The 26,869-nt window shown below is 33.8% G+C and overlaps 1 long non-coding RNA gene and 1 other non-coding gene across 2 annotated transcripts in view; one reads left to right on the top strand and one right to left on the bottom strand.

Annotated features, from left to right (window-relative positions):
• LOC134729744 (uncharacterized) overlaps positions 1 to 26,869 on the top strand; it is a 111,110-nt gene that overhangs the window by 77,443 nt on the left and 6,798 nt on the right. The gene's annotated exons all lie outside the window — the stretch shown is intronic.
• Positions 26,558 to 26,637, bottom strand: LOC112438121 (small nucleolar RNA SNORD74). The gene has a single exon (XR_003026601.4). It is a non-coding gene; the product is annotated as a small nucleolar RNA SNORD74 (small nucleolar RNA).

Below are 26,869 nucleotides of genomic sequence, written 5' to 3' on the forward strand. Positions count from 1 at the left end.
CTTTTTGCAGCCCTGAATTCATGAGATGTTAACTAAATTAACCTTGACTGTCTTTTATTGGTCTGTTTAAAAAATTAGAAATAATTAATTTAAATTGTCATTGCTTGGTTCTAAATATCTTTGCTGGCCATGTCTATAGAGAGTAGGGGAGCATTTTTGAAGATAATCATTAGCAAATTTCCTAGATTCTTCCTTACTACTGATTGCTTTATTATAAAGCTAATATTCATAGTTTGATTATATTAATGCGATCTTGTTTTCTTGATCTAACTGCATTAAAACATACATGGAATGACAGATCTACCTGTCATTTACAACATACTTAGGAGATTGACCAATTTCTAAATAGTGGCCTAATTAAGAAATAATGGACATTAAATCAAACTGTGTGTATATGTATCTTCACATGTTTGTAAATTATCACTGTAGCAAGTTCTTTATAGCACATCAAAGATCTAGTTCTTTATCACTCCTCTGCCCTTGGAGTTTTTATGCATACCTTTGCTTCTCTGTGGCTAAGCACATACCCCTAAATTATATGATTGCATGTGGCAGCAGTCTCTCTTATCGACATCTTGAAGACGGATTAAGTGAAGCTGGATTTGTGGATTTTGCCTTCATTTGTGTCAGAAACCAATGCCCTCTCTCCTTTGGGAGCCAATGCCAGTTATGAACAAAAAGCCGTAAACAGTTGTGTTTCCCCACCCCCATATTCTAAGTGATCAGAATGTGGGATTTCAATGATTTATTGTCTTCCAAGGATAGGTACATTTCAGGTTTTTTAATTATGTTGAAAACTTCCAAAACCCATTACTGCTATATGATATTTACACAGTTCTTTACTCTGATAGGGCCTGTTTTATAAGGCTACCGTATCTAATAGTAAGCTTGCTTTTAATTGTGACAGTCTGAAAGCTTACTTTGAAAGCTGCTTCTAGAGAAACCTAATTATTCCTGGTTGGGAATGTTCTTCTGGTGATACCACTAGCCTCCTGGGTACTAAGCATGTCTGATGATAGGTGATTCATAAGCTCAATGTGACATTTCCCAATGAGTTGTTTTGTCACGGGTTATCCATTTTGTCAGACATGTTATTTCATCCTGAGCTTTAATGTGACTATCATGTTGCTGGGCAAGTAGCTGAGAGTGTCATATAGCTTGTCAAAACCGTAACACCATTTGAACCAGAATATGTAATTTTAAAATCAGAGCTGTGAAATTTAAACGAGGATCTTGCTAAGTCACAGCTAATTTCTTTCTTACTTGGTAACCTGGGGTCTGATGTATGAGTATTAGGTTGCTGTCATCAGCCTTTGTAAATAAGTTAAATCAACTGAAGGACATAGTTTCTGGCTGGGGCAGGGTCTGTCACCTGTTCTGGGTTAAGTTACTGTGGGGTGCATTTGAAGATTTGAAGAAAGCGTCTGTTGAGACGACGAACTTCTTGAATCAACTGTGACAAATGCAAAAACCCATCTGTGCTTTTTTGAGTATCATTCTAGTAGTCATGCCTCTAGTGTTGCTTTTCTTACTCTCCAAACATGAAAGTTAGCACATCTATTAAAAAGCAAATCTGTAATATTAGTAGAAATCATTTTGATATAGTAACTTTGCATGTTCTATAAATTCAGAGGAGTAGAAGATTACAAAATTCCAACAACAATACAGCATAGCTATCAAAGCTGTTCTTAAAAATAGTTTGTTAATATAACTACATTTTAAAATAAAATTAGAAGTTCTTTGTCCACATAGAATTCCCTTTAGTTAAATTATTTTGAAATTAGCTAGTAAAAAGGCATTTACAGAATTTGAATTATTTGACAGCACAATTTTAATACATTCGTTTGTGTTGGTATTTGGAGTTTGTTTCCTTTTAAAATGATTATAAATATATAGATATACACACACATATATATACACACACACATATATTTACACACACATAGATAATACATTATATTTACTATATATATATATTTGTGACAGTTACAAACTTTTCTGAAACATGTATATATATATAGTAGTGGTGCCTCAGTGTTTCTAAAATCATTGTAACAATACATTAAGCCAATTAGTAGTTGAATCAAAATAAAAAATGCAGAAAAAGAAAGACTTCATAAAAAAATAGTAAGCTTTGCAAATATTTAAATATAAAATTAATACTTAGCAATCAAGGGTAATATCGTAACAAAGGTGTACAAACGTTTAAACCTAAAGAAGATAAGTATAAGAATATTCATTTTAAAATTAGAAAGTACAAAGAGATGAGGTAGGGACATGTAAACTGCTGATGTCTTCATATTTTACAGAATCCTACAGAATTATACCCTGTATTATAGAGTTTTAAGATGGAAAATGACATCACTTCTTAATATTTTAAATAATTTCTTAAGCAAAAAGGAAATTTAAAGAAATCATATCTTTGTTGGTAAAGAAATATTAGAAATTCACCACTATCTTTAGTGTTACCTCAGATTTATTTTGTTATAATCTATAAAAATTAAATTTGAGACTTAAAAAAGTGTTTATAATGATTAAATATTCATAAATGTATCATTTACCATCCATCCATCCATTCACCCATCCATCCATCCATCCATATCTACGCACAGAAAAATGCCTGAAATGAATTTCCCCTCATATCAATTCCAGTTATTTCTTTGTTAGGATTTTGTGTGTTTAAAAATATTTTGCTGTACTTTTTATTTCCTGACAAATAATTTTTTGAGGTTTTTTTTTTTTTTTGCAGTGAACATGACTCCTAGTAGGAAAAGCAAGGAAGAATACTAATAAAAATATGCTAAGATATTATTGATGGTTAACTCTAGATGGTAAGAATATGTACGATATGGGTGCCCTTGTTTACTTCTTTAAACATTTTTAGTATCTTTTCAATTTTAGGAAATATAACTTTTAAAATTAAGAGAGACAAACCATGGTAGAACCTATTATTAGCGAAGTATGGTATTTCGAAGAAAAAATAATTGAACAAGTTGTTTTCATAATGTGGAGTTATGTGCTGCCTGTTAAGACAGCAATCCCAATAATGTTTCCATTCCTTTAGGAAACACATTATGAACCTTATAAAATGGGGTGGGATTTTCCATAGGGATGAAATTCATTAGAGCAATGTCTGCATTCTATGAAAACATCTGGTGGTTTTGGTCATTCTGTCTTGTGTTTTGTCTTAATTTTCTACCACGTTGTAAGGCACAGTTTTAAGAATAATTCACACATTTTTCCATCCAGAGATTTTTGACCAATAAAAGTATATTTATACTGATGGACTAAACAAGTTGCATTATAATTGTGACAGTTACAAACTTTTCTGAAACATGTGTATAGTTTTTTTTTTTAATTTTAAAAAGTAGATGTCACACCTAAAATGGGTAGGTCCATTTCATTTTATAAGGAAAGCACCCAGAAGGGTCCATATGTATTTGTGCTTGAAAAGGAAGTAATTGTGTGTGTCATTTCCACCCCCTTTTTATCAATATTGCCTAATATCAAGGAGAATCAGTAATAATAGAATTATTAATAGCAGTAATAGAATCAGTAGAATAAGAGTGGTAGAGTTAGTGCTCATCAGTGAAAAACTAATCAACCTTATTACTTTGAAGGGAAATCTGGGAAGAAAGAGAATAGAATGAGGTACATGTTAGAAATGGAAATGGCGAAGTAAGTAATTTTTCTGATTTTCATAATTCTGTTTCACTAGTTAAATCTATTTCCACTTTTCTTTCCTTCCTTTATTTGGCTCGGTTCTCACTTTAGAAGGCAAAATTTTGATTATTTGCAAGAGTGCTCCCAACTCAAGTCTCTTAGTCAACATTTCCTTCCCTCAGGCTTCAATCTATGATATTTCATGTAATAATTTGTAAAATATAGTTCTCATTGCGGGACTCCTCACTTCTATTTTAAGAAAAATAATTTCTATTGCTGCATGCATTCACTGATTTGAGATAAAATTTTATAAGTTTGTGGAAATCATTGAATAGGAACTTCTCAGTCAGCGCTGAAAGAAATTTTATGAATGAATAATACAATTCCCTCCTTCTAATGAAAGTATTGTACATTTCACATTTAGTTTATATTGATTGCTTTCTGACATGGAAATAAAACAATCTTTATATTATGCAGAGTTCCTGTTAGTGGTACTATCAAGAATATAAATCTGCCCTTGTGACTTCTATTTCTATGCTTTTCTCCAACCTGAAGTAACCCCAACCAGGTTTTTAATTAAAGTAATGTGAGTCACTGAGTGTATCACCCCTTTTATGCATGATCAAGTTACCATAGCATAAATATATTCCAACTCTTTTGTAAACTTGAATTTTATGGATAGGTAATAAAATTCTTCCTTCCAAAGTTTGCAGTTTTACTTCCACCTTTAAAAAATGTTGTAGTCTCTTGGCAGTGCTTATATAAAAATATGTGAAGTGTGGGTAATACTAGATATAGTATATAGATGTACTAGATATGGTTTGCAAAGGTGGACTTGGAAGCCATTTTCATTTTTGGCCTATTTAGAAAATTAAATGATACTACTTTTTCCTATACAATTTATATTTGGTGGGATATTTTTATTTACTTAATTTGAAATTTTAGACTGAATAGTCTTAAACTTCCAGCATAAATATTTGATATTTTAATCAATGTTTCCTTGTATGTAGCATTTGTAGTTAGTTTTTTGAAGTTTTTAATTTTTTTTTGTTTGTTTGAGACAGTGTTTCACTCTTGTTGCCCAGACTGGAGTGCAATGGGCGACCTCGGCTCACTGCAACTTCCATCTCCCAGGTTCAAACAATTCTACTGCCTCAGCCTCCCAAGTAGCTGGGATTACAGGCATGTGCCACCACGCCCAGCTAATTTTGTATTTATAGTAGAGATGGGATTTCACCCTTTTGGTCAGGCTGGTCTCAAACTGCTGACCTCAGGTGATCCGCTCACCTCAGCCTCCCAAAGTGCTGGGATTACAGGCGTGAGCCACCATTCTCAGCCTGAAGAAGGTCTTTAAGAATATCAATGAACATTAATACCAGTGATATTAAATGTTAGCCACACATCATGAATATTACCATATATAAGCACTGATGGTAATATCGGGTAGGGCTTAAGAGTGTGGTGTTTGGGTTTGAGAAGATTAGAGATAATGCAATTGCTGCAGGGCCTGATTCAAAGAAACCACTCTAAAATGTTAACTAGTCTCATTAGTTATTCATTCATCAAATTACAAAATCTCTTTTGCTCAGTTCTAAATAGGAGGCCTCAAAACTTTTAGAGGATGGTTTAGGAACTTGAGTATAGTACACTAACCAAAGTTCTTGGCTATGGTCTTATACCAATTGAGGATTCTTCAGAAGGGCTTCGAAAATAGGCAGGTGTCTATGACAGGTCTGTCCATAGCTCAAATTATTTCAAAAAAATTCCTTGCGTTTTCCTTTTGTTCTGCCATAGAAGATGATTATTTTTTTTCTCCATGATGTTATCTTGCTTTTCTGTTAGAGGGCTGTCATGTGGTGTGCTAAACTTTTAGATAGCCAGAGATTAGCTATCTAAAAGTTTCAGAATGACTGAAATAGTTATTTTTTCTTTCTTTCTGTTTTTATTATGTGTCTTTGCAAAGGTTTGTTGAGTGAAAATTACCAAATAAAGTTTGAAATAGTATTAGTACCTTTAAATGTTTTCTTTAAAATATCTTAACGATAGATAGATAGATGATAGATAGATAGATAGACAGATAGACATAGAGATATATGGAATGCTTCATTACGAATACTAGACACTTGTTGATTTTTTAAAAGGAAATGAATTTAGAAAGCAATTTTCCTCGAAACCAGTTTTTTTCTTTTTTGGTAAAGGATAAGTCATTCTTACAACTCTCAGTGATGCAAGGTGAAATTTATCCAATTTTAAGTAGGGATGCTAAATAATGTAGAGAAGACACAAGCACTTGTTTTGGAGACAGAATATTTGCACTCTGGGCCCAGATGTGCCATTTAAAATTGAGTGTTCTTTCATTCATTTATTCATTCTTGCCCTTGCTTGGTAAAGGGTATTGGGAAAGATCTGTAATTAAAGATAAAAGTGTAAAAAGAAAGAAAAATTGCCTTGAAAACAAAACAAAAGTGCCAGCAACGGGGCTAAAAAGATAACATAATGTTATATGCCCTTGCTATAAATAGGTCATAATTTTTGTTTCAAGATTTCTAGCAGCCAATGCAAAAAAGGAAATCCTGGTGAAATTACACAAGTTTAGGATATCTTCCAGACCACGAATCAACCAGTCACAAAGAATATGAATACTTATTTTCTTAATATTAGGAACAGAAATCTCCCATGGGTCCTAGTAAGGAGAACATGGAAAGTAAGTGATTACGTCAATTATAGTATCTTTTAAAAGCAGTATTGAGTTTTATAAGGAAGTCACTTCTTCTTCAGCCTATACACTTCCATAATTTGGAGATGTTTGGGCTTCCTGTAAGGTTCCTTTCAGTTTCAACATACGTGACTCTAAGCTGGAACCCGATGAGATCAGTGAGTTGTTAAATGTGAACATGATCAAACTGAATTAAAAAGCTGTTAAGAAATTAGATATCTCATCTTCAGTTTTTGGACTTATGATTTTTCTTTCCATTCCTAATGTTTTTTCTATCACAGAAAAAAAGTCTCATGGTAACTGCTTTTAATTTTGACTATTTTCTATTCTTCCAAGAAAATCATTTATTTTAAAGATACAACTTATCTTTTTTAGCATATTCTGATTGATGCAAATACTCTTGTAAAACTTTCAATAGTCAATGAAATATTGGATAAAATGTATTTCTAAGAAGATAGCCACATATGTGTACTTTTTCAAAATTGCTGCTTTTTGCCTATTATTGTTTGCTCGTTTGTCTTTTGGTTTTGCCTTACTATAATAGAAGACTTATTAGTTATATTTAACTTTCCTCTTTTGAGGAACTAATCATTATCCAACTTAATTCATAAACTTCACAGATGGCATTTCTTCTTAACTTAGAACTATTTTTGTCTTACTATTGTGATTCTTCTTCTATAAGACAGCCTCATGAAACCTAAACACCCAACATGGAGAGATTAGATGGCAAATATGTTTTCCATTTTGTTTGGCCTTAATTTTATTCAGGTAAATAATTGGGTTGTGCTTAACTTACATGGAATACTGCAGTTTATATGATGTGTCATAACATCAAAGCTAAATTAAGGAACAAGGGACAGAGTTGTGCTTTTTTCCAAACTAGTACAACTTATAATATTATGCTGTTTTTAAAAATTATTGTCAGTCTTGTTTCTCTTACAGCACAAGGTCTCTCTTAATTATGTAATTTAAAAAATGTATCCTTCTCTTCAAGACCAGCCTGACTAACATGGTGAAACACTGTCTCTACTACAAATACAAAAATTAGCCTGGTGTGGTGGCACACACCTGTAATCCGAGCTACTCGGGAGGCTGGGGCAGGAGAATCACTTGAACCCAGGAGGCAGAGGTTGCAGTGTGCCAAGATCACACCACTGCACTCCAGCCTGGGTGACAGGGTGAGACTCCGTCTAAAAAAAAAAAAAAAAAAGGTATCCTTCTCAACATTTCTGAGACTATATCTCTTAAATTTGTTTTGCAGCTCTCCAAGGACCAGTTGTTTCTCAAATAACTGGTCCTTGGGGAGCTCAGTGGATTGCCTGAAAAACTCTGATTGAGTTGGGGAAGATTTCTAACAGGATGCAATATTTGAGATTTACTTAGGAATTTTCCAGGTGAAGAAGGGGAATATGCCATTAGATCTACAAAGACTGTAATCCAGTAGTTGGGTACTAGAAGTAGAGATGAAAATTTCATTGGCTGTTAAGTTTTCAGCATCAATAATTAGAAGCACACTGATACAGCCTGAAACAGGTAACAAGGACACTCACATGGAGTGGATCAAACAAGATAGAAATTTACTTCTCTTTCCTATCATGTCTGGAGGAAGATAGGCCAATGAGAGCAGGCATGTGGCTCATCACCTTAAAGATATCTACCGCCTCAGATTCTATCTTATTATCAACCATTTTTACATGAATGCGTGAAGCTTCCTGAACTGTCTGTATATTATGGCAGTAATAGACTATAAGCAGAAATTAATGATCATCTCTCTTTTTTTGTTCACACAAATCAGATTTTGAAATCTTAAGGTTTCTTAGGGAATTTATAGTCTACAAAACACTTAGAAATGCTGCCTTCAGTTATGGTATCTCCATTAGGTTTCAATTCTTTGGTGTCAGGAAAATTTCTTATGTGTTTTGGAGCCCCTCTGCTATACAGCAGACTCTCAAAAATATATAATAATAAGGGGAGAAAGAAAAGTAAGGAATATGACTTTCATGTAGATTTGAAGTTGTAATTTCATTGATCTAGAAGAGTTGGAAGGATTTAGGTAATCTTATGCAGATAATGGTAATTTTAAAGAAAAGGGCTCATTATGTCATAGTCACTATGTGGACTAAATAAAAGGAAATAAATGAAAAGGTTGTGTTACAGTTATCATTCAAAAACATCCAAACGAAAAAAGTATTTTTTAAATCAGATATGCATTTATTTTGGGGTGGATTTTGGCATTATGCACAAGTGTTCTCTTGAAAAGCAATTCATAGGACCCTAACTGAACTTTTGGATTATAACAGAGGTAATGTCATTCTGCCAAAACACACTGAAATTAGCAAAAGCCAGTACGCTTACTAAATTGATTCTTATTAAGGGAATCCAAGTGATTGAAAACCTGAGATGAGATTTAACTATTTCTGTCATCAAATTCATAACATAAAGGGGAAGCATAACATTGCCAGTTAGGGGAGGGTAAATTCAATTTGGAATTTTCCAGTAGTAGGACAAAAAATAATAAACTCATTGTTCTCTTCAGATTACTACCATTATTGCTGCTGTTGTTTTGAGTACAATGACTGCTTACTTGTGCTCTCTGACAGTATATAACCAATTAGGGTATTTGATATATAGGGAGTCATTTTTGAACAAGGAAAAGGCAGCATAGAATCTGTCTATTTGCATAACTTCAAAAGGATTTATTTTTATAGCTAGTTTACCCATTGCCTATTTACATACATGAGTTTGGACCAAATAATGTTCTAAAATCTATCCAAGTTTTTAAAAAATTATGTTTGGAAATCAAATTTTGTACTAATTTTGTCAGTTATTGTTGTAAAAATCTGAAATGCCAGACCTTTTATTTAAAATATCAACATGGGTATGAAAAATAATAACATGGGAAGATGGTAACTATCATTTGACGGGCTGTCATAAACCCTGTATGATACACTCCAATCCTATCCTGAGCTCTTTGAAAAGGATTTAGTCTCTTTTTGTCAGATGAGGATAACCCCAGACATTTAAGGAGCTGATGTTTTCTCAATTCCAGAAAAAGAATTGGAACTCAAATCTGTGAGGCACGAAAGTCCCGAAGCCCTCATTCTCCACTGCTACAAATTTGCAGAAATCTGAGTGATATGAAAAATATTTCTTTTTATTGATGCCTTATACACATATCCATATTACTTTACATACAATGAATACTTGTGTAAAATTATTTAAAATAAGGTTCTTCATATGTTCAGTGTTTTGTTTTTGACTAAATAAAATATTTATTGAATGCCATTTAAGAGCCCTGCTACATGTTGGGAATACAGTTGTAGGCACAAAAAGGCATGATTCTTACTTTTGGGGAGTAAATGGTCTTTAGGGATCATTTGGCTTTTGCACCATAGGTGAGCAGAACACCCAAAGCAATGAGTCAAAGTGGATGATATAATTTTTCTTATTCCCAAATGCAAATAAAGTGTATCTTCAATAAAGTAGATCTGTAGTATTTCCAAGGAAAGTGTTATTTTCATTGAAAAACACATACCATGCTTTCTGTAGACTCTTAAATATCAATCTTCAAATTAAAAAAAAGGTTTTACTTCCACTGCCCTCCCCAACCAGCCCATGAACATGTGGCGCACACAGCAGCAGAACACATACATACATAGAATCTGAAATAAACCTACATGTGAAATGACCAAATGGTGCATCTGGATTAGAGTTTTAGACAGATCTGTGCTATTATTTAATTTGTTAGCATAATTATATTTTATGTTTTATTTTCTTACACTTAGGAATTTTTAAACTGTAAAAACCTTATATTATATCATTACATTATTACCGACATATCTCATTACATTTATCAACTGGTTTTTTTTTTTTCAGAATTTTCAAGAGTTGTAGCACATTCATAAGATTTTGTGCCTGTTATTCTGTCTTGAATATTGGTGCAAATTTTGTATTTTCATTGCAAAATGCCAGCCTCTTAAGTAACTGTAACTCATCATATGACAGGTGGAATAAATTGGCTACCAGTAATGCAGAGTTAAGCTAGGAAATAGTTTAGCTTTTAGTGTTAATTTTACTTCAAGGAAATTAGAGCATTTTATACATTTATAACCATCAGTCTTGGCTGAAATACTTAATGGAGGCATGATAACATATCTTGTACCTTTATAGATGTTGTAGCTCAAAATTATGTTTAAAAGTTGCTTTTCCAATTAGGAGATCCTAATTTAGTTTGCAAAGAAATAATACACGTAAAACAAACCACCAATATAGGCATTATGAAAGAGGAAAAACTTAATAATTGGTATTGCAAATGGGTAATTATCTAATTATCTACAGAAGAAAATGCTAAATGACATAATAAACAGAATTAGAAAAACTGGGCAAGATACAAATATTAGCTTTTCAGGTCAGACCATAGCACAAAAGGAGATAGCAAAGTAAGATTTCAGTTTGGGATTAAAACCTCTCAAAAAGGATTTTAAAAAAACCAATTAAATTTGGGCTTCAATTTCTCCATGAAATGCTACAATGTATGGGATTAAATATATACATTATTGATATGACTAGTTTAAAACTGTTCATAACATCTTACCTGAAGTTGTATCCCTCCTGGAAGACAAGAATGTAACAAATATTCTGAAAAAACTTCAGAAAGTATATTATTATTGGAATTATAATTATTTGATGAAATTCAATTAGTGTTTATTAATAATGAGCTTGACATAGAATGCATTATATAGATGGTCACCCAAGTGTCTAATCTTACGCACTAAAATATACATGCTGGGAAATGAAGATAGGGAAAATATAATGATGGCAGAACATAACATTACCAAAATATAAATTGTCTCTAGAGATTATTATATCTTCCACTGTTCCACAGAAAGAATAATTTTGATATTCTATTGCACATTGATAGTCATGGGATCTCTTCAGGAATTTTTTTTTCTTATGATAATGCTTGTGTTCTCGTCTTACAAAATTTTAAGAAAATTTCTTGTGAAAATGTGCTACTCTCTAAGACAGGCTACTGTCTAATTGTTGCCAAGCACAAGCTATAACTATGATAATGAGATTGGCTTATTTCCTCTGTGTTTGTCATTCAGACCTGTTTTAAAATCTTGCAGTTTTAGATGTCAAATAGTCTGTGATGTAAAATCACCTAGATGACATGTTTCCACACTTGTCATCATCAACGTGAAATAATCATATTTCAACACAGCTCCTCTGTCACACGAGAATTATGTGCCACAGAATCCAGATCCTTGAAAACTACAGGACCCTAATGTGCGTGTTATCAGATTAAAACACCTGAAAATTTAGAATTTATGCACAATTAGCCATTTCAAAGACTTCACAGAATGAAAATAATCTACTGGGCAAAACATAATATATATATATATATATATGACATCAAACATTGAATGAACACATGCTTTGTGTCAGGCATTGCTCTAAATACTTTAAATATATTCTCATTTAACCTTTCAAATTCTTTATAGGTTGAGTACTATTGTCATTTCTATGTTATAGTTTGTAAATAGCTTCCAGAAGGTAAGGTCTAAAGTCACATTGCTAGTTTTTGGTTGAACGGGACTCTGAACTCAGGCAAGCCAACTCCAGGGTTTGCACACTAATGTATAGCTATATTTTTAAGAAAACTATGATTACTAGATATTTCAATTATATTTCAAAGGTCTTAGGTAAGTTAATTGTAGAATTGGGATAATGTCTTGGGTTCTTGGAGTACACTGCAATCACCATGTTCAGCTCTTTAGGATAATATGACAAATTCTAGCCTGTGCACAACTGTTTCTCTGCAGGGTACATTTTCAGCTGTTTCTCTCCTTAACCTCTGCAATAGTAATCCAATCACCCTGAGATTCCTCATAGGTATTATAGCACAGCATTAAACACTAGCCAGTTTCACCAGGGCTTTACAATTCTTGTTATGCTCTATCTAGGAGAAAACAGAACCAGTTTTTTTTTCTTTTAACTTTTCATCACTGATAGAGGCCTGGTCTGAAAGTTTTTATCATTTGAACCTACAGAACTGGATTCTAGAATTTATAGTGCCTGCCAAGTTGTGTGTAACCCTCGTGCTGGTTCTTGGGTTCTAATTGCTGCTGCATTCAACCCAACCTCCTGGCACCCCATTTGGACATTCTACATGGAACAATCAATTTCCCACCTTAGAATCTAAATTCTGATTATTTTAATCCGTGTTGGCTCTCCTTGTCCAGGCTCCCCCTGCCCATGGTTCTGATGTCCCAAAAGGCTTTCATACAGAATGCTGCTACGTAGCAAAATAACTTTTATAATAGTTCTTGACTTGGATCTGCTATTTGGCTGTAGGTCTGTGAACCCTAACATTACCTGCAACATTATATGCATGTTCATAAACACATTTTTTTTTTCTGAGCAGGGCCTAGAGTTTTAATTTTTTTCTTTCAAAGGTGTCTGTAATCCAATAATACTTAAAACCACTGCTACTAACAGATACAAAGCAAAAGAGAAGGGTGGTTTCTTGTTTTGACACCTGTGTTAGTCCATTTTGTGTGGCCATAACAAAATAGCACAAAGTGAGTAATTTATGAAGAACAGAAATTTACTCTCTCAAAATTCTGGAGGCTGTAAGTCCAAGATCAAGACTCCAGCAGGTTCAGTGTCTCTGACGGCTGCTGTCCATTTCCAAGATGGTACTTTCTTGCTGCATCCTCCAGAGGGGAGGAACACTGGGTCTTCACGTGGCAGGAGGCTGAAGGGCAAGAAATCCTAATGCTACATGAAGCCATAATCCCCTTAATCCCATTTACAAGGGGAGGAGCCCTCATGGCCTGACCACTTTTTAAAATCTCTACCTCTTAATACATCACATTAAACATTAAGTTTCAACATTTAAATTTGGAATTTTGGATAGTATATATTCAAACCATAGCAACCCCTGAATTAAATTATTTAAACATAAAGCAATATGTTCCTGAAATTACTATTTCACATGTTTAATATGTACATGTGACTAGTGGCTAACGTATTGAACAGCACAGCTTATAGCAGTAAGTGATGTGCAAGTTTAAAATATGGTGGCAGAGAGTAATATTGCAACTGGGCTTTTGATTGTTTGTGAGAACCCAGTATTAACAGTCATATTAACAGTAGAGTATGCCTACTAAGAAGGTATAGTTAAATATTATTGTACATGTTTGAGTCTAAGAAATGCTAGCTGCATTTGATCTATATCAATGCCATATGGGTTTTTAAAAATCATGTATTGAATGTGATTTTCAAGTGGTTCAATGATGTAACAGTGTTGGTAGGGTGACACTTTATAGAAATAAAGTAAATTGTGTAATTGAATTCAGTAGGAATTCATAAGTTCTGAAAATGTGGTAATATTCTACAAACCTTGAAATAAAGTGTAAAATATCACAGCTTTAAACAATGCTGGAATTGGTAAATATTGTTATGAAGACAGTAACAAAACATACTAAATAATTGATAAAGCTATAAAAACAAATATGAATATAGTATGTTATAAGTAGTGGTTACTAGAGAGCAGATGATAATATACATTATATTTAAACATATCTCTATAGAGTCAACAAAATAAAATAAACATTTTGGTAAAAAGTACATAAGCAACAAAATGAATTAGAGTGTATCTCTGCCTCATTACAAGTATAACAATAAATATTTTACAAACAACTGTTAGAAATCATGTGATAAAATAATAGACGTTAAGGAACTGCAATATTTTCATCCATATTAGTAAATCAGGAGCATCAGGAAAAAAGAGAATAAGTGTTAATCAAACTGATAGTTCATTGGATATCCTTATGAAGGTTGTATTTGCAGCATCAGGTAGAGTTCAGCTCTTCCTGTGACGGGTAAAGTCTTTATCTCTATTTTTCTCCCAAGTGATGACCTTCCAAGATATTATTCTGCAAATCTCTTAGCAAGCACATTTCTGACTTGTACAGCATTGAGCTTAAATCTGTATTGGAACAACATTTCAACCGTATTTGAGTCATAGATTATGTTAGTAAAATGTTTATGTTTAAAATTTTTAGGGAAAAGCACCATTCTACTTCTAATTCACAGTGTAGGTGATGACTTATATTTGTAGGAAAAGTAAAGCTACAGCGTGGTGTTTTCTCTAGTATTGCTCTACCATCAGAGAGTATTACCCTATTATTGTTCTCTTTAAATACAGGGTAATATTTGGCTGTGTTCTATAATGCCAACAAATACTTCACATTAAAGGGCATTTTGGAAAAGTTCTTGTCAGGATTGGTTGACATTATTATAATCAAATTAAAGTTTTCCTTGAATAAAAACATCATATACTGAGAGAAAAGAAAAGGATATTTGATGGATAAATGTTGCTTCCGTCTTTCTTTACCATTCCTTTTATAAAAATCTCAGTATTAAGAGTCATGGTCTCTTTAGAACATTGCCTTAAACTTATCTGTAACAATAAGCATTCCTATGAACTATTAGTTTTAAATAGAGTGAAAAGATGTTTCTTTCAAATAATTTTTCTTTGTTGCCAAATTCCCAAACTTTCTTTCAGTCAAAAACAAAAAACAAAACAAAAAAAAAAACACAGGGCAACACACACACACACACACACAGAGAGAGAGACAGAGAGGGAGAAGAGAGACAGAGACAGAGAGAGAGAGCGAGAATTCACAGAGGGACTGAATGAATGTCCAAGATCTTGATATAACGCAAGGGAAATTGAACCGATAATCTTCACCTGTTTGTCCTGTCAGTTTACAAAAATATAGGCATATAGGCTTTGAGCTCAGGCACCATGGATTGGGATCCCATCTCTGCCTTTTACTTACTGTCATTTAACCACTATAGGTCTCAGTTTTCACGCCTTTTAAATGCAGAGAAAGTAGTAATTCCATCATAAAGGCAAAGATCTTATGCCTTATTTATCTTTTCCTAGAGGTAAGTACTCTATCTAGCATATAATATGCATGAAATAAACAGCAGTTAAATAACTGAATAAAGGGCCGGGCGTGGTGGCTCACGCCTGTAATCTCAGCACTTTGGGAAGCCGAGGCGAGTGGATCACCTGAGGTCAGGAGTTCGAGACCAGCCTGGCCAACATGGCGAAACTCTGTCTCTACTAAAAATACAAAAATTAGTTGGGTGTGGTAGCGCATGCCTGTAATCCTAGCTACTCAGAAGGCTGAGACAGGAGAATCACCTGAACCCAGGAGGAGGAAGTTGCAGTGAGCCAAGATCTCACCACTGCACTCCAGCCTGGGCAACAGAACAAGACTCTGTCTCAAAAAAAAAAAAAAAAAAAAAAAGTTGAAGAAAATATTATGGATATTTATGAATATAAATATTCATAATAAAATAAAATGTTTATGAATGCAATTGAATAACATAACCAACAGATGCTAGGACAACAGCCAACAGGTGACTATTTGGTAATGATGATAGTTAATTATGCTTCCACTTGCTAAGTTATTCTTGTTAATTTAAGCATCGTTTAAACTACATTTTGTATGAAATGGGTGTATTATTTTATTTCTTACATTCTACTTCAACTGATTATCTTATATTGTTGTGTTTCAGCTAGATATGCTGTTGTGTTAGAACATACACTGTTATACACGATATATCTAGAACCTGTATTTTAGCAAACTTTTTATTTCAGAAAGATAATAGAACTTTTTTCATTATTATACATAAAGTATGCTTTTTTCCTCCTCTGCTAAAACCTAAAGATTCTGCTTTAATTTTGGCTAAATTATTTTTTTCCCATCACTATCTATATTTAGAGCTTACTTCTGAGTTGTAGTTGGAAGAATTAAATGTGGGAGAGTATGTTTTGCCAAACCCAATCAGAAGGACTGCCTGGACTCTGTACATGAGCCTGTTGTGACCTGATTCTCATGTATTCTCCACACAATGCTGAAGGTCCAAAGCCCTGGCACTTCTAGGGAGCAAATACCTCCAGAGCTGAGTAAACCTGAATCAGGAACACTTTCTCTGACTGAATTCTACCTCAACAATATGCATATTCAAAAAAGAAAAGGTAACATCCTTGGAAAATATGTACTGGGAGCTGCCATATTCAAAATACTTCTAAAATAAATGGAGAGTTTTTTTTTTTTTTAAACCAGGAAAAAAACTCTTGTGAAAAATTAGTTGCTAAGTTTTTGGTTTCTAAGTAGTTTCTAAGTTTTCTTTGTATTTTATTGATCTCAAATGTTGTTGGGTTTTATACATCACGTAACTTTTGATGTTACTTATAGAATACTCTAATTCTATCATTAGATGTGTTTATTTCTGAAAAGTGAGTGATTGTTGAATAGAATCCCATTAGCAACATTAATGTTACAATTTAAAGACAATAATTTCTTGTAGAACTATGACAAGGATACAAGTTTTGCAATGTTAAACATTTTTGGAGGTGTACTTCCCTTGAGTGGGCACAGTTTTAGTCATTTTGATCTATTTTTAAGCTTCAGTTTGAAAAAGTCATACCTCATTTGTCCTTATAAATATTTATGTCATCTTATAACCAAATTAACTCCTAGATTTTCATTTGAAATAACTCACTTTGGCTGAGTGCAGTGGATCACGCCTGTAATCCCAGCACTCTGGGAGGCCTAGGTGGGCAGATAGCTTGAGCTCAGGAGTTCAAGACTAGCTTGGTCAACATGGTGAAACCCCATCTCTCCTGAAAATATAAAAACTATCCGGGCATGGTGGTGCATGCCTGTAATCCCAGCTACTGGGGAGGCTGAGGCACGAGAATCACTTGAACCCTGGAGGTGGAGGTTGCAGCAAGCCAAGATTGTGCCACTGCACTCCAGCCTGGGCAACAGAGCGAGACCCTGGCTCACAAAACAAACAAAAAAACCTCACTTCAATAGTATACACTGCAAAAGCATAACTATAAAATGGAATAAGACTTTATATGTTTTGCTTGACATTTTATATGCTTTATATATAACTTTTTTTACTTAAATGAGAATAGAATACAATATTTAAATCAATAGCAAGGATGGACTATATGTACAAATCTTCACTATGAGCTTCAAAGGAATGTGTATTAATTGGAAAAACAGAAATAAGGCTAGACATAGAGGATTCTGTTATGTCTCCTCCGAGTGATTAAATGGCTTCACAATATTATATATAGAACCTGCAGATGTAGCCCATTATTGACAAATATTATGGTTATTTTGATATAAATATTTTGATATTATTTTGGTTATTATCATTTTGATATCATCTTTATGGCTCAAATAAGTTTTCCAATTTTCCTTGAAACATCTTTAACCCTCCTTAAACATCCATTTATAAGCAAAGAAGCATATCGTCTCCCATTACCATGTTGGTACACCTTCAGAACATTAAAAATAACTCATTAATGTAGTCTTCCACCTAAAGGGTTCTTCTCTAATTTTCTTTAAAAAGTTCTTTAATAAGTTGAATTACTTCACCAGTTAAATTTTAATGTATTTGAGGGCAAACCCCATATTCTTCTATTTTTTAGTATCTATTATGATCAATGAAATGTTTCTGTTTCATTGATTATATTAGACTTTTTGTTTGCATGGTGCCTATTTAAACACTGTATTAATAGCAGTTAATATATACTGAATGGTTAACATTTCCCAATAACGCTCTGGCATCTGTAGTAACTGACTTAATTCTCACCCTAATCCTTTGAGATCACACCTATTTTACAGACAAGAAAACCAATAAGAAGGATTATTAATTTGCCCAAAACCAATCAGCTATTAAGTGGCCATACTTTTTTTGACCCCCTAGAGTCTGGTTCCAGGGCCCCATGCTTTTCACTGCCTTAGTGTTTCTAAATTCATCTTCCTAAATATAGGACAAAACCTGAACCCTCCTGAAAGAGCAGTATAAAGTACAAAGGAGAGAGAAAAGATTGAGCAAAGGGAATAAAACTGCGAGTATGCCAGTTGAGCAAGCCACACGGTAATTTAACATAAGCCACCTGAAGCCAGGGTGAAAATCAAGGGTGGAAGCACACACACTTCTTGTGATGTGACAGGATGATTCATACCAGTCACTTTTAAAGCACTGTGTAATGAGCAGAGTCCTTAGAAACATCTTAGCATCAGATCAAGATACCGCTATTCCTCATACTGATTGATCTTTACTGATGTTTTAGACATTATATTTTTAAAATTCTGTGAAAGTGATTCCACGAGGGCATTAAGATTGTGCAAATCCAAATATATAGACTTCTGCTGCCTTTATTAAACTGAAAGAATTTTAGGAAGCCTAGAGAAATGTGATGAAAATGATGATGTTGGTCATGGTCATGATGAAGAATCTTGCCAGTTTACTAGCATTAAGTATAAATTACAATCTTTTGATGTCAGTGATGTTATTTTAGAGCTCAGGAAACTGGATCTTGGACAGGCCAAGGGGCACATAAGGTCAAAGAGCAAGCAGGTCCCTGAAGCTCAATCAGCATCTAGACCCTTACTCAAAAATCTATACTCTTCATCCTTACACTATAGATTTTTTCTCAAATCGGAATTTTGAAGGAAAATAACTACATGAGAAATTAACCATTATACTCTCTAGTTTAGGTATGCAATTGATAATTTTGATTAAAGACAGATCTACAAGCTATCCAGCAGGTGGGTGGTAAGGTTAACATTTTATAACAGAAGCAGGGACAAATATTGAAGTACTTACCTACTTCACCTGACTCTACTGGAAGGGAGAAGATACCAAGCAAAACAAAATTATCCTTAGAATGAAGTTCTGGTTTATTTCAACTTGCTATTGTTGTTATTGCTGATTTTAACATGTGATAACATTAGTTTGTTTGGGCTGCTATAATTAAATACCATATATTAGGCAGCTTAAACAATAGAAATTTGTTTTCACACGGTTGTAGAGGTTAGAAGTCATGATCAAGGGCTTTGGTTTCTGGCAAGGGCTCTCTTTCTGACTTGTAGATGTCCGTCTTCCTATGGCCTCATATGGCTTTTCCTCCATATGTGTGTGCACAGAAAGAAAAAGAGTGAATTCTCTCTTGTCTGTTCTTATAAGGACGCTAATACTGTTGGATCAGAGTCCCATCATTATGACCTCGTTTAACCTTCATTACTTCTTTAGAGGTTCCATCCCTGCGTATAGTCACACTGCGGGTTAGGGCTTCAACATGTAAATTTTAAGAGGATACAAACATTCAGTCCATAACAATATGAAAACCTCAACTTGTCTCTAGGTTTATCAGAGGCTCTCTAAAAGCTTTGTTAAACCTCGTATCATGGAGTCACATTGCTATCTATATTCTCAATGTACATACACACATCCAGATTCGAGTTCTCAATTGCTTCCACCCTTTACCACCTCCAAGCTATTCTTGGGGCCTCATTCTCTCACTTTGGCTCCCAGAGTTTCAGGCAGAAAAGAGAATACTATTGGTTGCCACTTCTCAAGCCCTCCAGTAACATCTACATTCAACTTTGCCTCCTCCTCCACCTTGTTATGAATTGCAAGACCCCATGAAAATCAATGGAACACATTCCTTAGAAAAAGAAAGGGGAACCCTACTCTAGAACTTCACTAATATTTTGAAGAGCAAATTCTTCAAGGGAATGGTCAAACCAATAATTTCTGCTTCTCAGAAAATACTTGTCACAATAGAAATTGAGGTTTGATAATACAGATTCTGTCCTAAAATATTATGATTCCTTTGGTGACTAATGAAAGTAAACTATCACATTAACATTTTGATGTGATATAACTCATTAACATATAGTCTTATGAATAAAAATTATTGATTTTTACATAGCCATACTAAATATTAAACTCACTACTATAAAATTAGCTTATTGTTTAATTATTCCACAAAAGAGGAATATATATTTCAGATCATTTTCCATTTTCTAAAATAGCCCTTTTCACATATTTGCGTAACTGCAAGTATGTCTTCAGCATCCATTGATTTACTGATTTTATATATTTAAAGGCAAATTTTTTAGGTATATTTGAAGAGCCATTGGACTTTCTATGCTTTCAGAAACAGTAGAATGCATATTAATTATTATAATAATTTATATCAATGCTGAATAATAATATTGAACTTTATATTACAATTATGGTTCCAATGTGTATTTCATAAATTTCTAAATCTTAATAACTAAGTAGAATGCTATGAGGCACTGGAATGTTTAATACACAACTAAATTTTCTTTCTTTTGAAAATTTGTCAAATTTCTGTGACTCAAATTTAATAGAAGAGAATTCTTTGACCTACTGGTTCCTATGATTCACATACGAAGGGTGATACCTATGGGTATAGAGCAAATGCGTGTTTTATTTATAATAGCAAATTTGTTTTAGATAAATTCAGTGAAATAATAAATGTATATGACTTTTTTATGTGAATGGTTAAGGAATGATTTTATGTTTCTTTTATTTTACCTCTTTAAAAAAGAAATCATGTGTTTGAGAGTTTGTGCATTTCTATCTTCTTAAATATTAACAACATTTCTGGATATATGGTTATAGAGGTTTGCATAATATTTAGTCAAATCAGATTTATTTATGTGTACTTTAGAAGTATTCTTTTTAAACAGTATTCAACTTTCTCTGACATATGCAGCTGCAGTAAAAAACGTTTACTGAAAGATACCTTGGAATCATTTGTGTACAGAGTTTAAAAGTTAATGTTGTCTTATTTACCAAAATAAAATAAGAAAATAAAGATTTGATAGGGCCAGAATGTTAATTAAACTTGAAAATGCAACTTTTTATTCTGTAAATAGATCAGAGTGTGTTAAAGCAATCTGAAAATCTGAAGCATAAATGTAGAAAAAATTTTAAACTTCTTTACTCTTTGTTAACTCATCAAGTTGAAATGGAAGTTAAGTGCATTTAAAGGCATTTTCAGTAGAAAACAGCTTTTCTTTAGGAGCTGCTGGGCAAACATCCTTTTTTTAATGAAATAAATATTGTATATTATTTATGATAAAGGTAAATAAATACAGATAAATCACTTAGTTGAAAAAAATAGACTGCAAACACTGTTATACGTTCACTTGTAGGTTCTTAAGTCATTTTTTTTGTTCTTTTGTTCTGTAATTGATTGCTAGCACCCCCTTTAACCCACCTTAAAGGGCAAGCAGGAAATTCATGTTTTCGTTCATCAGCCCACCCCTCTGAAAAGCGTTCGATATTAAAACAGTTTTCAAGGAGCAAAAGCAGAGGAAAGAAGAGGCCCAGCTAGACTGTAGCAAGGTTAGAAGATACACGCAAGATTGCCTGCCACACACATCGGGGCTTGTTCCTGTCCAGTATTTGCATGGAGATATCAAGTTAATTAGGGTAGGACTCTGTTCTTCGCTTTATATGTGACCTTTTATTATATCTGTGGCTCTCTAGTTCATATGGTGTCATAAAGCTATGGGAAAGTCTTTCTAGTGTTTGACACAAACTGGAAAAGAAATAAGCATTGATATTTCCCTTCGCCTGAAGGTTTTTACAGCAGCAAAATACTGCAGAGGCAAAGTTGATATTGTGGTAGATTTGCTGTGCGTGTAAGAATGTTTCTTTTGTCTTTCGGCTCCCCGCTTCCCCCGATGATGATCAGGTGCGACCTAGAGAGTTGTGGAGAGGAATGGGGTATTGGCTGGGGAGGGGTGCGGGTTAGCTCAGGAGGAGGTTACATGGCGGAATTCCCACGAACGCTGGCGAAGGATGAAAAAGATGAAGAAATCTTGTTTTTCTGAACGAGAGGATTCTCTGCATGACTTCCCCACTGTTGGGGTGATGAGCTTTCAGGCTGAGATTTTATTAACAATTCATATGGAGATTGAGGGCAGTGGAGGAGCAGATTCTCACATAAACTTGATCTGTCCATGAATGCAGTTCTCTGTTTGCCCTGACCCTGCATGGCTTAAGACACTGCCTGTGAGGCCAGTGTGCCAGACACAAAGAAAGAAATGAAAAGCAAGCACATTCCAGGAGTCTGCACAAAGGAGCCCGGCCGTTTCTAGTCGTCTCCCCAGAGAGGATCTTATCTCTGCACAGCCAAAAACCTCTAAAATGTTTATTTGTGTACTTAAAGTTTTAAAATCCATGTGGCTGTTCATTAAGCAACAGTCTATAGAGAGGTTTTGTGAGGTTTTAAAATGTTGTTTTCTGAACTTGTTGAAACTGAAAAATATTTGCAAGGGTACATTTTCTGAAGTTTAGCTTTAGAAGTCACTGGCCTTGAGTTGTTTTTACTTTGTCAATTGGTAGGTAGCCTGCAGAATGAGTCCTTTCCAGCTTTGGGAGAGGCCAGAACAACATCTTAAATCTTGATTTGACTTCGTAATACATCCTGACACTGCAAGCTCTGAAACTTGTGGCAGAGAGTTAATGCATGAGACAAAACTGACCTGGGATCACAAGTGGACATCCTCACGCTCATGATCACAGACCACAGTGTTACATTAGAAAAACTATGGGAGAAGCAAGTGCAGAGAAAAGTTTGAGTGAGAAGAAAGAGTGAGAGAAACTAGGAACTTTTATTATAACGTTTTTACAATTATTGGCAGTTCACTATCTCTAGAAGCATTATAACAGGATAATGACAAGCTCTCACAAGACATTTCTCTGTAACTTAATATAATAGGTTTTATTGTTTGACAAATGCATTGTCTGAAAGTATGACATCTTTAGGTGCAGGGGATAAAAACTCGATATACATAATTCTGCTGCTCAAATACATGTTTCCACAGATACTTAAAATTCAGAAAATCCAGATACACAGGCTTTTTAATTTTGCATATGTGTTTAGCTGTTCAAATTACTTCAAACTTTTATGGTTTATTAATTAAATAACCAGTAGAGGAATGCAGACAAATGCCATTAATTATGATAGGTTTTGTTCCTTTCATTTTATAGTGGTTTTATTTCCATGAAATTAACTGTTGTACTTAGGCTAATTGTCAGTAATTGGTGACAAAATCACTTCATTGTTTTTCTATAGCATGATACTAATGAGGATATTTGCAATATTGGCCCAACCATGTGTGTATTTTACCTTCTGTGTTTAGTCAGTGGTAGATAATATCAAATGCAACTTTTTAAGAGAACCATGAGATAAAACATTTCTATTAATAATTAAACAAGTCTTTTAAACAGCCTGTCATAAATTAATTTTAAAACATCGAGATTGAAGGAAGCTTTTATTTTAGGTTTAGTTGGTTTCATGAAACATCAACTAATTTTCCTGATTTGAATTGAATTGTATTGGAATCATCTATGCAATATCGCAATTACAAATCTCAACTGCTTAGCCACATGTATTTTTATTATTCTATTTGTGTAGGCAATGCTAAAATTAGCATTGCTAAACATGCTTTTGTGAGGTATCACAGAGCTGAGTGGGATTGCCTTTCTTTTCACACCTGATGGTTAAATTCTCATAATATATAGCAATATTACTTATTCTTGTTTTCTAACAGTATTTTCCTGTTTCATTTTGCTACATGAAAATGTTTTTCAAAACATTGTATTTCAAATGAATATATATGAAACAGTTGAGATCATGAAAGCTTGGTTTTATGTATTTTTTTCAACATTAAAAAATATACTTCCATGTAAGTAATGGGTTATAAAGAGAAAAAACAGTGGGAGAGTATTCCATTTTGTGAAGTGAGATTTAATGCCAATGGCAGCAAATATTGCAACACTACTTATCCCATTAAAACAATCACAGCCAATACTGCTTTGCTCACTTCGTTCCTTAAAAAAATTCTTCTCAATAGATTCCCCTATGATTTTTATGAATTCGTAAGTTACAAAAGTTTTCTAGTACTTTGAAGTACAGTCTTTTTGCTTCTTTTTCTTATTCTAAGATGCTTTTACCAATCAAGTGCCATTTTACAGTTTATAGCCCACTCTGTTTGTTTTAAATGCAACCATAATGTATACCTTAGAGCTGACTGTCTCCCAATCATCCTGAAAAAAGTTTTTACAAAGCAATTAGAAAAATAATTGCCTATTAAAAGGTGAAGATTGGTTTGAGTAGGGAGAGCAGAAACTGAACTCTGAAATTGAAAGCATTCATTGTTAGAGGAAACATATGCACCAAATCCAAAATTAAAGAAAACTCACAAAATACGTATCTTGGCAAGGGGAATTGTTTGAATTTTCTAAAGCTGTCAGCCCATTTTCTCTACTTTTTTCCCGGTAAAGAAAAACTTCAAATGGAAAGCTTCACCTTTTGTACAAAGTTGAAATGTTTTATTATTGCAGAATTGTTCTACACTGTACAAAACCAGAACAATTCAATAGCTTCCGGGGGGCCAGGGGATGGGGAAACAAATGAGAATCTTTCTATCATTCTAGAATACCCATAGCAGAGCAAAAATAAGTATAAAAATCTATGGTCATTTCCTTGAAAAAAAGAATCTTTTGATTACAGCAGTTATTTGAATACCCATTCAGGCTCTTTTGTGACATGTAATAAGTGCTCTTCTCCCAAATGAAAAATACTCTTAGGGAACAAAAATCAAACACAAACTACATTTAGATGCTGCATTTCAATAGGTGACCCCGTAGGATTAAGCAAAGGTTATTTTTCTTTTTTGCATGTGCTCTAAAAAATAAATTCCCCAGAGTTAAATTTCATTTGTTTGTTTTTCATCTTACTGGTGTATTTCCAATATGTTTTCTTGCTTTTTGTCAGTTTCAAATATATAGAATGTGAAAAATAAACAAGTCTGGAACTGACTTCAAGTTTTAAGAGTGATAAAGTATTGTGAAAGTTACTTAGAGAAGATGATTTTTCTCTGATTTATCCTGCCATATTATAGACTCTGGAGAATACAATAATATGGAGGTTTTTTTCTCTTTCTTGAGTATTCTAACTGTTCAAGGAAAATACTAGAAAGAAGTAGGACTCTGGTAATACTATGAGCCATATCCATGGGCATCTAAATCCTGTAGAAAAAAATAATAAATACAGTTTGCTTCTCACTTAATCATACTTGACAACCATATAGACACTGCTGGGGCCATCATGAGTAGCAGGCGGTATGTTTGACTGTTTTGGCCCCAGAAGTCTTTATAATTGTAATCAGTTTCTTCATCAGTCCATGCTGTGCCAATACCCCTAACTAGCCATAGTGTCATTTTAAAAATTAAAAATAACCCACATTCAATAACATCAACAACAACAACCACCCCTCAGCATAAACTATGTTCTCTGTGTGAACTCACACTACGGAGCAGTTGCATCCAACCCCTGGGCTCTGATTTACTTGGCACACTTGGGGTTAATCAAATCCCCCCACTGTGAGGTGCACACACATTTAGAGGACTATAACACACTCTAATGCTACCTAACTCTGCTGTCATTTTTAATATTTTCATGAGTTTTTTTTAAGTGATGTGCATAGCAGAAATAGCCTGACTTTTTCTTACTGCTAAATAGAGTGCCCACCAACTAAAGCAAACAACAATAAATGAAATAAAAAATGATCAGATGTAGAACATATTTATTCCAAGATAGTTTTAGTTTCTGTTGCCCAAATAAATTTCACATTCTGTGAAACTTGCCTTTTCCCAGGGGTTAAGCTCCTGCAGCACTTGAGATAGTGAGCAATGGCTTCATTAAAAAACATAAAGCATAACAAAACGATGTGGTAAACCTTGGGGTGCTTTTGTTTTTACTTATTTTAGAATGTACTAACAATTTTGTATGCCTCACAATAGAGGCATCCATGTATAAAGACTTGTAACTACTCTTATTATATTCACATTTTCTGGGGCCTTAATTTCATGGTGAACAATATCAATCTGTAACTGGGGCAAATTTACATGACATCACATACAAGGCCCAGCAAGTCAAAGGTGGATGAAACAGGTTCACTGCTGCATGCCATGTGTCTTACCTGGACAGGCAGCCATCAGCTCCTGCTTCAGGTGACCACTGTCTGCAGGTAAAACCAAACTCTGTACATTTTGCTCTTAGTGCCTTATGACCAGTTGTTTTCACTCATAAATAATGTTTGAATTGTAAGCTCTTTTGCTCTGGAATCCAGAAGCAACCAGTCACTAATGATCATTTTGCAAACTACCTAGTCATCTACCAGCTAAGAAAATAATGGCCTCTCACTCTCTTTTGTGTGTGTGTGTGTGTGTGTGTGTGTGTGTGTGTTAGAGCTGTTAGCATTCATCAACAACCTTAGTTGTCCCTACCAACATAGGCTTCATCAGAAACTGTTTTCTTTTTTTTTTTTAGTAGCAAAGATAGGCTACTTAAGATTTTATCTCCAAGTATGAACATAGAAAATATAAAATATTCAAGCTCTAAATCATACTTTGGATATACCTTCTAATTCTCACTTTGAACTACCTGTGATTAGACGTGACATTTATGTTTTGTCATATTATTCAACATATAATTTAAAAATAATTTAAAATCACATCTAAAATTTTAAAAGAACTTAGGCACTAATA

The sequence above is a fragment of the Pan paniscus genome, chromosome 22, assembly GCF_029289425.2.
Source record: "Pan paniscus chromosome 22, NHGRI_mPanPan1-v2.0_pri, whole genome shotgun sequence".
Classification (NCBI taxonomy): domain Eukaryota; kingdom Metazoa; phylum Chordata; class Mammalia; order Primates; family Hominidae; genus Pan; species Pan paniscus.